Raw genomic sequence first — 13,057 nt, forward strand, 5'->3', positions numbered from 1 at the left:
CAAGTTAATATTAGCCAGAACAGCTTAATAGGAAAGGACAAAATTATAACAAATCACAGTATCACAGTGTTGGACATGAAACTCAACTTTTGCACCTGAAATGCCAATGATCATTATCCTTCTATTTTCTCTGAAACAGACATGAAAAAGTAAGGACTAGCTACTCTTTTTTTTGTTTCTAACACTTCGAGGGAATGGAGATTCGTTGGTTTGATTTATGGGAGGGCACACTGCAATTTACATAGATCTCTGTAAGGTTTTCTAAAAGTATGTTCCAGTTTGCACATTTACATCAAATTATCCTTTCTCAAAGGTAGCTAATGGTACAAAAATAATTTATGAAATATGGAGTTGTTTCTGACACATGAAGTCCACTAACACCTGCTTTCCTCTGATGCATATTTCTTCTCAGCTTAAATGTATATAAATACTGAAAGCTATATGGTATGATTCCCAAAGGTAAATAGACCAAAATGTACAAAGAGACTGGCAGCCACCTATGGTACCACTGACCCGGGAAAGCCTGGAGCCTCAGTATTCTTTGTTTTGCCACTGCACTGCTAGCGCTCACATATGTGACAACAGGCTACTCCTCTAACAATAATGATATCACAGAACTGGCATTACCCTTTTTAATTCAGCACTCCATAGGTACCACTATAATTAGTTTTAATAAAAGATGATATAACCACCGTGTTGATTGAAAATATATTCTTTGGTGTTTGAAATAAAGTCCATGTTAGCATTGATCTGAAATAAATTAAAACTTAACTGCTACAAAGCTTTTATGGAGAATTCACCAAGAACTGATTCAAGTTTGTGAAACACGTAACACAGAAGGTAACCTTTTACTTAGGCTGTGTAAAAGGTTTTAGCATCCAAAATGTAGGAAGAACAAAATCTCAGAATAAAGCATAGTCATTTAAATGAAATAAATTTGGCTTTATAAAAATATATATATATACAAATATAAAAGGACAAATGTATTATTGAAAAACAGGAACAGCAAAGTAACTCACAAATATAACTCTCCTACTCCCCCCCTGCTCTTATTCATTGTCCTCCTATGATACCAGGCTCTGGCAGAAACAATTTTTACCTTAAAACATCCTAGTAATCGGTTCCTGAGTTCTGCAGATCCCTCTAGTCCCAGCTCTAGACTGCATTCCTTTCTGCTAACTTCCAGCAAAATACAACACTGCACTGACTGTTGACAACTATCAATCAGACAGGTTCCGCACAGCTAGCTGGCTTCGAGAAGCATTTTCCTGCTTGCCCTCCACTTTATTTTGGCCAGGAAGCATGTGCCTCTGCCTGCATCCCAATGACCCACACAGCACATGAAATATTTTGGTGTATTACATGGATTCTGCCTCCAAAATCATTCAAATCCTGTACACGACAGTCTTCCCTGAATTTTAGGATACCCCTCGCATAAGTAGGGTGGGTCCAACAGAAAAATTTAAATGCACATAATAATAAGATGCAGTGTTAAAATTTATATCAAGCTACAATGTGACAGGCACTGCTCAAAGTGTTTTACTTCCTCAACAGGCAGCAGAGTGTGATGATCAAAGCAAGGGCTCTGAAGACAGAATGCCTGAATTCAAACCCAGTCTCTGCCACTTGCTACCATTACCGTCTTCAGTAAATCACTCATTTAGTAGATGGGAATAATGATGGGGTTGTTATAAAGTTTAAATGAGTTAAGACTTGTAAAGCACTTTGCATAGTCTCTGGCCCTTGGTATGTACTATGTAAGTGCTATGTTAACTAAAAATTTAAACTTACATGTAGGTGCTATTATTTTACTCATTTTATAGACGGCATAACTGAGGTAAATAGTAGTCAACTAGCCTGATGAAGGAGCCCTGGTGGTGTAGTGGTTAAGAGCTCAGCTGTTAACACAAAGGTCGGCTGTTCGAATTCACCAGTTGCTCCTTGGAAACTGTATGGGGAGATTCAGCTCTGTGCTAGGTGCTCGCTAGGAATGAGAATCGCCTTCACAGCAACAGGTTTTGGTTTGGTTTTAGCCTGACCAAAGCTACACAGTTGGTAAGTGGCAGAGCCAGGGTTGGACCACGGCATTATGACATCAAAGCCAATGTTTTAATCTCCATGCTATGCCATCTCTATGGCAGAAAACCTGAAACCATCCTAGCCTCTACTTCTTCTCCACACCACAGTTTCAAGTGGTCACTTATGCCTGTCAGTTCAATTACCTTTTCTCATTAATGTGCCTGATTTCCCTGTTGTTACTGAGTTATTTCAGGGCTTCATTAATTCCTCTCCCCTGCATCATGTCCACTTACAATCCATTTCCTTCAGTGATACACGAAACAAATTGGCCGTGCTACTTTTGTTTCAACAACTTTATTCGTTCTCACTTTCTATAGGATGGAATTGAAAACCTTTGTATGACCTATAATACTCTCCATGATTCTTCTCCCCTGTATAGCTCCCCAACTCTCATCTTCTGCTATTCTCCGACTTGTACTCTTTGAGTTAGTAACAGGGAAACACTTAAACACCGCGATGAATGTGCTGTCCTACTCCACATTGCTATATTTTTTGACAAGCTGATCCCTCTGTTGAGGGATTTTTTTTTCCCCTCATGTCTTTCCACACATCCTTCACACTTCGGCCATGTCTCTTCACATTTGAGAGCTTACTGTAACAAGTAGAATTGAACAATCCATCCATCATACCTCTACTGAATGAAATATTTAATATATTGGTAGCACTTTTATACTCCCTCAGTTATCTGTTTAAATGTTTGTCACTCTCAATAGACTGAGGGGACAAGATCTTATCTTTGAATTTATAGTACATGGCATTGTAAGCAGACCTTCAACAAAATTATAAAGAATACATTAATAAATTAATCCATGGACTCATTCATCCATGCTGTTTTCTATTTCTTGAATTCCTGAATCATATCAAAAGATTTTTTTTCCCCAGATATTGTCTGGTTTAATGAGGAGTAAAACATGGGAAGAAAATAGTTCACAGTTTTCCCACCAACCATCAAAGGCTGATTGAACTAAACACTCAAAAGCCAGATAATTAGGGAAATTGTTGCACTCATTATACAAAGAAGGAAGCAGTGTACACAAACTGTAAGCCCCTTGATCCTCTTCTTCTTGCACCAGGGTAGAATCCTAGGGTCTGTAGCCTGCAATAAAATAGCTAAATGGGGTTATAAAATGGATAGAGAAACTAGGTTGCACAGAGCTGGAAGATATTGATGTTCCAAACAGAAGTGTTGAGAAATTTTGCTGAACATTCTGAATATTCAGTTAAAACACCAGTAAGTATATGACTTAGAGGTAAAGTTCTCTAGACCTAGCTTATACTCTAAAAAAAAAACCTAAAAACAAGTTTCAGCACAGTGACTTAGTATTCTAGTAATTAATTACATGCCCAAACAAAAGTCAGTACTTTTGTAAAAAAAAAAAAAAAAAAAAGAAAGCCTCCAGACTCTCAAAAATGTAGTGTTCTTATGGTCTGCAGTGTAGAAGGTAAATGTAACCATTAATCAGAAGAAAATCCAACTAATAGAAAAAGACACTGAGATGACACAGACATTGGAATTAGCAAAGACAGATCAGTAGTTGCAGGGCTGCTCATAGACAAAGGGATTACCAACAAAGAAGTATGATGGAACACACTGAGGTGATAGAAATGTTCTATATCTTGATTGTGGTGATTGTTAAATAAAACTATCATTTATAAAGAATATAGACCTGTACACTGAAGAGGATGAATATATACATATATTTACATATATATTTGTATGTATATATATGTGTGTGTGTGTATATATACACATATATACAAAGTGTGATTAAAAAGAAATAAATATATAGGTATATACATATATCTGTGTGTAAAAAAAAATTTTTTTTTTCTATGACTAGAAGTCCTGGTGGTACAGTGGTTAAGCACTCAGCTGCTAACCGAGTGGTCTGTGGATTTGAACCTACCAGTTGCTCTGTGGGAGAGCGATGTGGCAGTCTGCTTCTGTAAAGATTTAGAGCCTTGGAAATACTATGGGGCAGTTTTACCCTGTCCTATAGGGTTGCTATGATTTGGAATCGACTTAACAGCAGCGGGTTTGGTTTTATATATATGTATGGACATGTGTGTATATACAAAAAACGTATATATACATATGTATATATGTTGCTGTTATGTGCCTTCAAGTCAGTTCTGATGCATAGAGACCCTGTTTGCCACAGAATGAAACACTGCCCGGTCCTGTGCCATCCTCACAATTGTTGCTATGCTTGAGCCCGTTGTTGCCACCACTGTGTCAATCCGTGTCGTTGTGGTCTTCCTCTTTTCTGCTGACCCTGTGATTTACCAAGCATGATGTCCTTCTCCAGGGACTGAACCTTCCTGACAACATGTCCAAAGTATGTGAGATATAGTCTCACCACCCTTGCTTCTAAAGAGCATTCTGGCTGTACTTCTTCCAAGACAGATTCGTTAATTTTTCTGGCAGTCCATGGTGTATTAAATATTTTTCAACACCACTACAATTCAAAGGCGTCAGTTCTTCGGTCTTCCTCACCCATCGTTCAGCTTTCGCGTGCATATGATGCGATTGAAACTACCATGGCTTGGGTCAGGCACACCTTAGTCTTCAAGGTGACATCTTTGCTTTTCAACAATTGCAGGAGGTCTTTAGTAGCAGATTTGCCTAATGCAGTGCATCTTTTGATTTCTTGATTGCTGCTTCCATGGGTGTTGGTTGTAGATCCAAGTAAAATGAAATCCTTGACTTCAATCTTTTCTCCATTTATCATGATGTTGCTTATTGGTCCAGTTGTGAGGATTTTTGTGTTCTTTATGTTGAGTTGTAATCCATACTGAGGGCTGTGGTCTTTGATCTTCCTCAGTAAGTGTTTCAAGTCCTCTTCACTTTTAGCAAGCAAAGTTGTGCCATCTGCATAAAGCAGGTTGTTAAATGAGTCTTCCTCCAATCCCGATGCCCCATTCTTCTTCATATAGTCCAGCTTCTTGGATTATTTGTTCAGCATACAGATTGAATAGGTATGGTGAAAGAATACAACCCTGAGACACACTTCTGGCTTTAAACCACTCAGCACTTCCTTGTAAGGGCAAAGATAAAAAAATTGAAGACTTTTACCAGCTTCTGCAGTCTGAAATTGATCAAACATGAAGTCAGGATGCTTTGGTAATTACTGGTGATTAGAATGTAAAAGTTGGAAACAAACAAGGATCAATAGGTGGAAAATATGCCCTTGGTGATAGAAATGATGCCTGAGGCCAGAGATTGCATGATAAAATTTTCTAAGACCAATGACTTCTTCATTGCAAATACCTTTTTTCACCAACATAAACGGTGGCTATACACATGGACTCACCAGATGAAATACACAGGAATCAAATTGACTATATCTGTGGAAAGAGATGATGGAAAATCTCAAAATCATCAGTCAGAACAAGGCCAGAGGCTGACTGTGGAACAGACCATCAATTGCTCTTATGCAAGTTCAAGTTGAACCTGCAGAAAATTAAAACAAGACCACGAGAGCCCAAGTACGACCCTGAGTACATCCCACGTGAATTTACAGACCATCTCAATAATAGATTTGATGCATTGAACATACATATATAACTTCAATACACCTGATTTTAAAAATTTAACTTTAGGAATTTGTTTCATATAGAAGAAAACAATTTTATTTTTTAATTGATGATATTCAGTCTCGGCAAGGATATAGGGAAATGAGCACATTAAGATACTGTTACTGGAAGCATTCATCAATTGAATCAACATCATCTGAATTGATTTGAACTGATACCTCCTCCAAAATAGGAAATATATACCTTAATTTATTATTACCTAGGAGATATTAAAGGAAACTCAGTGGCACAGTGGTTAAGTGCTCAGTTGCTAGTCGAAAGGTTGGCAGTTTGAACTCACCAACCTTACCACGGAAGATAGATGTAGCAGTCTGCTTCCATAAAGATCACAGTCTTGAAAATCCTATGGGGCAGTTCTGTTCTGTCCTATAGGGTTGCCATGAGTTAGCATAGACTCATGGGCAACAGACTTGGTTTTTTTGGTTTAAGCAAACCTGTTACCCTAGAATTGATTCTGACTTATAGTGACCCTATAGGAGACAGTAGGACTGCCACATAGTGTTTCCAAGGAATGCCTGGTGGGTTCGGACTGCTGACCTTTTGGTTAGCAGCTGTAGGTCTTATCTACTATACCACCAAGGTTTAGAAGCAATCAAAGCAACTATTTTAAAATGACAGGTTATTATTATTCATGTTCATATAAATGCATCAAACAAGTCTTTTTTTTAAAAATCAGATATGACTTTTTATCTAGTGAAGTAATTAAGTCTCTAACATGTGGGCTATACCATCAGACAGAGTGTAGTTGATTGGTCTAAGTCTTGGGTTATTACTGTTATCTGGCTATCTCCCCAGTAACTAGAATTTACATTTTATACACTAATCATTTGTATGATTTAACTGTTTTGGAGATAATTTGCTTATTTTTGCCCATAATTGCTGACTGCCAGATATTGATCAAGTTGTTGTATTTTTGATCTGATTTAGTCATGGAGAGAGACATGGTCAGTCATTTCTGTTGTCTTAATAGTAAAATCATATTAGCTGTGCAGTGGCTCAATTGATAGTTTTTAAGATTGGCTGTCAACCCAGTGGGATGGAAACAGGTACCATAGGAATAAATTGATTAGAAAATGCATGCTTCCAACATCAGCTTTGTGCCGCAGAAACACCATGGCTTAATTATTGTTAATTGTAGTATAAACTAATCCATGGGCCTAACAAGAGGTTGGTGACATGGAGGTGAATTCTATCACCCTTTCATGGTCTGTGGTCATACAGTTGACCACCCATAGTTCGGCTATTAACTAGAAGGTTGGCAGTTCAAATCCACCAAGCACTCCTTAGAAACCCGATAGGGAAGTTCTACTCTGTCCTATAGGGTCCCTACGAGTCGGAATCAACTGGACAGCAACATGTTAGGTTTTTTTGTTTTGAAGTTCTTTGGTAAGGCGTTATTCCTGTTTTAGTACTTTTATCTTCAAGGTAAGTGCTTTTAAAAACGTGTGAATCTCAAGAAGACAGAGTTGCAACCTCGTTTTGCATAGATTGAGCACTGTATTAGGTGATACATCATGGATGTGTGGATTTTCTTAAACTTTTTATTGTTTTTTCTTTATTTCTGTGAAATAATCCTACTCACTATATTTCCCAGTTACCGTGTTTTCGTGAGAATGTACTTATCATGAGAATAAGCTATTCTTAGTTTTCATTCATTCATAGTCCCCATTTTTCCCTGGATGCCATTCATTGCTTCCAGGTGTTACTGAATCCCTGCTCTGTCCGTGATATATACAGTTGACCACTCGCTTTTATGCCTTGACTCATATTTCAATATTTACTATCTCCAGGGTCCACTGTTCCACATGTGATACCACAAAATATGTATCAAAATCCATAACTCATAATAAAAATTCCAAATTCGCCCTTGAATCAGCCTGCCTTCCATTAGTGAAAACACATAGTATCAACAAAATATTTAAAGGAGAAAATAATTGGACCTTGAAAGGAATATCCGTCAAGAGGAGAAGCAGAAAAGTGCTGGTTATAGAATATCCATTTATATTCAACAAGGCACTAGTTGAATAATCTTAAACATTGATCATTTTTATATTTACAAAACAGTTAAATAATGTACGGTAACACTTTGAAAACACAAGAATTTAACACTAGCAGAATGCCACTCTTCCCCCCAATCCACCAGACCATGATTCCTTGTGATCAGACATGGTTTATCACTTAAGAAAACTATTTTTTTAATTAAAAGCAGTGATTATATGGATAGCCCTCTGATGTAAGTATAGATAGCCCTTCATAGATTTGGATAGGACATGAATGACATTAGAAAATCAATGACCAGCTTAGTGTCTGTATCTCCAGTTAAGACTATCAACATTTCATTAGCTAGCAGGTCCTGAAAGTAGATATTAAAAATAAATAAGCATAAGTGTCAAGAACTGTGATGGAACTGAGTTGCTAACAAGTTAACATACCACATTTCATGGATGCTGGCAAAAGACACAAGATTCCTAGTTTAATGACAAAGGACTTTATTACTCATGGAACAATAAGCAACATGAGCTTCATGTTTGTGCCAATTTCCCTTGCTGCCAAATTTTCATAGGGACAATATAGAGAAACCCAGGTGAGTCTCATGAACTCAGTTGGTTTGTGTCACAACTGAGAAACCTCAGACTTAGAAAACCTTAGTTTGTTTTATCTGTTGAGACATCTTTTTATATTTTTAGGGTTTTCTGACTACTCTGGGCATCACCAAGGAGACAGTTCACATTTAAAATAAATACTCTGCAAGTACACATTTAGTATAAAGAACAAACATCACTTCAGTCCTCCACATGACTGGCTCTAGTATAAGATGTGATGAAAGGCATCACGGTAATATGTATATCCAATATAGTGCAATGGAGAGCCGAGCCAATTGTCTCAAAGTTTTAGGAGTGAGAACAGGAGTGCTGAAAATAGATGAATGTTTTTGGTGAATCACTCGTAAGCATTAATCAGACAAACATTTATTAACTTGTGACAAACACTGGTGTAGGTACAAGATAGAGAATTAAATTAGTTGCTCAGCTCTTGTTCTCATGAATTTAGCATTTTTAAAAAGATGTCAGACAATATACAGATAGAGTAATAAATAATTTCATTTGAATTAGGGTTACTTCCTGAAAGGAAAGAGAGACTAATATGATAAAATAGCAAGTGATTAAAACCCCATTGCCATCGAGTTAATTCTGACTCATAGTGACCCTATAGGACAGAGTAGAACTGCCCCATAGAGTTTCCAAGGAGCGGCTGGTGGATTTGAACTGCCAACCTTTTGGTAAGCAGCCTAGCTCTTCACCACGGTGTCACCAGGGCCCTAGCAAGTGATTGTGAGGGTGCTTTTCTTCTTTACAGTATAATAATCATAGATGGTAAGACTTAAAATGTGAGAGAAATTCAACTGTGAGATCTGCAGTAGAACTTTCCTGCAAAGGATGCTCGCTGTATAAGTCTTAATCTGGAACAACGTTATTCAAAGACAGCATGAAGGCTGGAGTGTAATGGAAGGGAAGAATGGTGGAGAATGATGTCAAGACACTGGAGAATGGGTTTATTTGGGGTTTTTGTAGGTTATGGTAAGGATAGAAACCCTGGTGGCACAGTGGTTAAGTGCTATGGCTGCTAAGCAAAAGGTAGGCAGTTCGAATCCGTCAGGCGCTCCTTGGAAACTCTATGGGGCAGTTCTACTCTGTCTTATAGGGTCACTATGAGTCAGACTCAACTCAAGAGCAGTGGGTTTGGTTTCTTTTTTGGATGGTAAGGATCCCATTTTGGTGGAAATGAACTTTTTTCTACCTATGTAGAAAATCTTTCTTCCTTCTTCTAATAACAGAATCTCCTTTTCCTATGGAGCTGACACCTGTTTCCCCAGTTTAAAAGGATGCAGACATGCCCCAGATTTACACAAACAGCATCTCTTCCTCTAGCCATAGTAATTGGTTTAGGATGGACACATTTTCTAAACCTGGCCCATCAGTGGTGTTTTGGGGACTGTGTGATTTAAAGTCAGGAAAGGTCTGCATCAGGGTTGTGTCCTTTCACCATACTTATTTAATCTGTATGCTGAACAAATAATATGAGAAGCTGGACTATATGGAGGAGAACGGGACATCAGGACTGAAGGAAGACTCATTAATAACGTGTGATTGGCAGATGACACAACCTTGCTAGCTGAAAGTGAAGAGGACTTGAAGGACTTACTGATAAAGATCAAAGACCACAACCCTCAGTATGGATTATACCTCAACATAAAGAAAACAAAGATCCTGACAACTGGACCAATAAGCAACATCATGATAAATGGAGAAAATATTGAAGTTGTCAAGGATTTCATTTGGCTTGGATCCACAATCAACAGCCATGGAAGCACCAGTCAAGAAATCAGACAATACATTGCACTCAGCAAATCTGCTGCAAAAGACCTCTTTAAAGTGTCAAAAAACAAAGATGTCACCTTGAAGACTAAGGTGTACCTGACTCAAGCCTTGGTGTTTTCAATCACCTCGTATGCATGGGAAAGCTGGACAATGAATAAGGAAGACCAAAGAAGAATTGACGCTTTTGAATTATGGTGTTGGGGAATAATATTGACTACACTATTAGCTGCCAAAAGACTATACTATTAGCTGCCAAAAGAATGAACAAATCTGTCATGGAAGAAGTATAACCAGAATGCTTCTTAGAAGCAAGGATGGCGAGACTATATCTCACATTCTTTGAACATGTTGTCTGAAAGGATCAGTCCCTGGAGAAGGACATCATGCTTGGTAAAGGAGAGGGTCATCAAAAAAGAGGAAGACCTTCAATGAGGTGGATTGACACAGTGGCTACAACAACGGGCTCAAGCATAGCAATGATTGTGAGGATGGCACAGGACTGGGCAGTGCTTTGTTCTGTTGTACATAAAGTCGCTATGAGTTGGAACCGACTCAACAGCACCTAACAACAACAACAACAATGTTATAGTCATTATGAGAAAATACTTCTTTTAGTTCATCTGAAGAATAAAGAATGAGACATTTAAATCTAAGAGCTGAGAAAGAGGCTGAGCTCTGATTCAGTGGTAGAAGCCTTGCCTTCCATGCCAGAAACCAGGGTTTGATTCCCAGCCAATGCACCTCATGCACAGCCACCACCCATCTGCTAGTGGGGGCTTTCATGTTGCTATGATGCTGAACAGGTTTCATCTGAGCTTTCAGACTAAGACAGACTCGGAAGAAAGGCTTGGTGATCTACTTTAACTCAGACAATAAAACCACAATGGTTTATAATGTTGTTAGCTGTAACCCATCATGGGGATGGCCCAGGACCAGGCAGAGTTTTGTTCCATTATGCATAGGGTTGTCATGAGTTAGGGGTTGATTTGACGAACAGCTAACAATAACATGTTTCAACTATGTTGTATATCGGAGAGCTAGAGACAGCTACCTAGACCAATAAATTCCATATTTTGATTAAGCTGGCTTTATTTATGTTTACCAGCTTGCAGCTGAAAAAGTCTTGCCTAATATAATATACCCATAGATACTTACCCAGCCCAAAAGACCTGGTTTACCCTTGCCATGATACTTAAGCTGAATAACCTAGAAATTCTTCAGGTAGTCCATATTGCCCAATATGCTTACCTCATCCAAAATAATGTTTCAAAGTTGAATTCAGAACAGCTTTTAATGCCCCTGAGATTCAGTTGATGATTATGCAGGCTTTTTTATATAATGAAAAGACTAAGTATCCTTTTTAAACCAATTCTTATCTATGTGAAACAAATCTCGAAGTTCACCTGGGCTCCTAAAGGCATGGTTTTGAGTGACACATCAGTTTCAACTCACTTACATTGGGTTTTCTTAGTATAAATCTGGTGCCAAGAAGGCTACATCAAGACATGTTCTTGAGTCATCTGCCTCACATTTGACTCTCGGTTGAAATGCCAGTCTCTTGTTTTTGCTTCATTAGACTCTTGTGATGAATTGTATGCCAAAATCCTTATTTCTCTTTCCTACCACAGAGACTCAGTCTTAATTATTCCACTCACTATTCTCATATATGCCCATGGTTTAAATTACCAAAGATACAACATTGTCTTCTAAATTCTTATTTGCAAACCAGTTTTCTCTGTTAATGTATGCACCCATATATCCAATAATTCACTCAACTTCTCTAGCTAGATGCCTCAAAGTCAACTCACACTTAACATGTACCATAGTCATAATATGTACCATGTCATAAGCTCTCTCAAAGTTAGCTTGTAGACCACATGTTCCATAATTACAGCCTGTGCATGTTGTAACCTCCTTCACTGCTCATGATTCATTGACTTTATCTTTAATAACTCCATTGTTTCAGTCTTTATAACTACCAATCTAGTCTAAATTACAAATACTTTTTCACCTGTTTTTTCCAATATCCTCTTAACTGCCTTCCACGTATCCTTTCAACTACCACTCCATATTACAATAAAAATAATTTAAAACTCAGCCTAATCAATTTAATACCATGCCTAAATTATGTTGTAGATTCCCATCAGTCATTGTATGAATATAAAAATCCTAAGCATGCATGATCTATGAGAACTTTGCCTTTTAGTCTATCCACATCTCATGTCACTAACTCTCTCTTCCTTGCCACCTTTTAGTTCCTTTATACACTTTCTTTCTGCTGGCTAACATCTGAACACCTGCTTCCTGTTTGCAGCTCTCAATTTTGGCATCTACTTAATTGTTCTTACTTCTTCTTCCTCTTCTTTTCTCCCAAATATTCATACCCATTCCTTTCCAATTTTAGCATTCATGGTCAGAACAAAATAAATATTTTTCCTTCGTGCTTGTTTTTATTGTTCAGAGTGAGAGATGATGAAGAATGTGTTTCATCAGGAGAGAAGGGCAGAGTTAAAATTGAGATTTGGAAACACATTTCATTGATGGACTATGACTTTTTTTTTAGTGACAGGAAGGTGTCAATAATAACGCTTGCCTCTAATAGGATTGCTAGGATGAAAAAGTTATGGAACACTGGACAAAAACTAGAGTTGGGTGAGGAAAGGGTTTTAAAAACGCATTTGACAATTACTGCTTTTAAAAAAAAAAAAACTTTTTTTTTTTTTTTTTACTTACCATTAAATCTGTACTGGGATAGATTTTTACTATAGTGTTCTTAACATTTTCTGGATCTAAGCCTATAAATCTGGCCAAGAATCTTCCTAATTCCTTTATAGGTGGGTCAAGTTTCTGAAAAGCATTTTCTTCCAGTAGTTGAGATAGTTTTTAGTGGAAAGGTGTGATAGAATTAAATGCAGGGAAAAGTTGTCTTCAAGATTTACTAAGTGATAATAAAAAGCCTCTGGCTACTGCTATAAAAAATACTTGATCACCCTGGGGTAATC

This window comes from Elephas maximus, chromosome 5 (assembly GCF_024166365.1).
Source record: "Elephas maximus indicus isolate mEleMax1 chromosome 5, mEleMax1 primary haplotype, whole genome shotgun sequence".
In the NCBI taxonomy this organism is placed as follows: Eukaryota; Metazoa; Chordata; class Mammalia; order Proboscidea; family Elephantidae; genus Elephas; species Elephas maximus.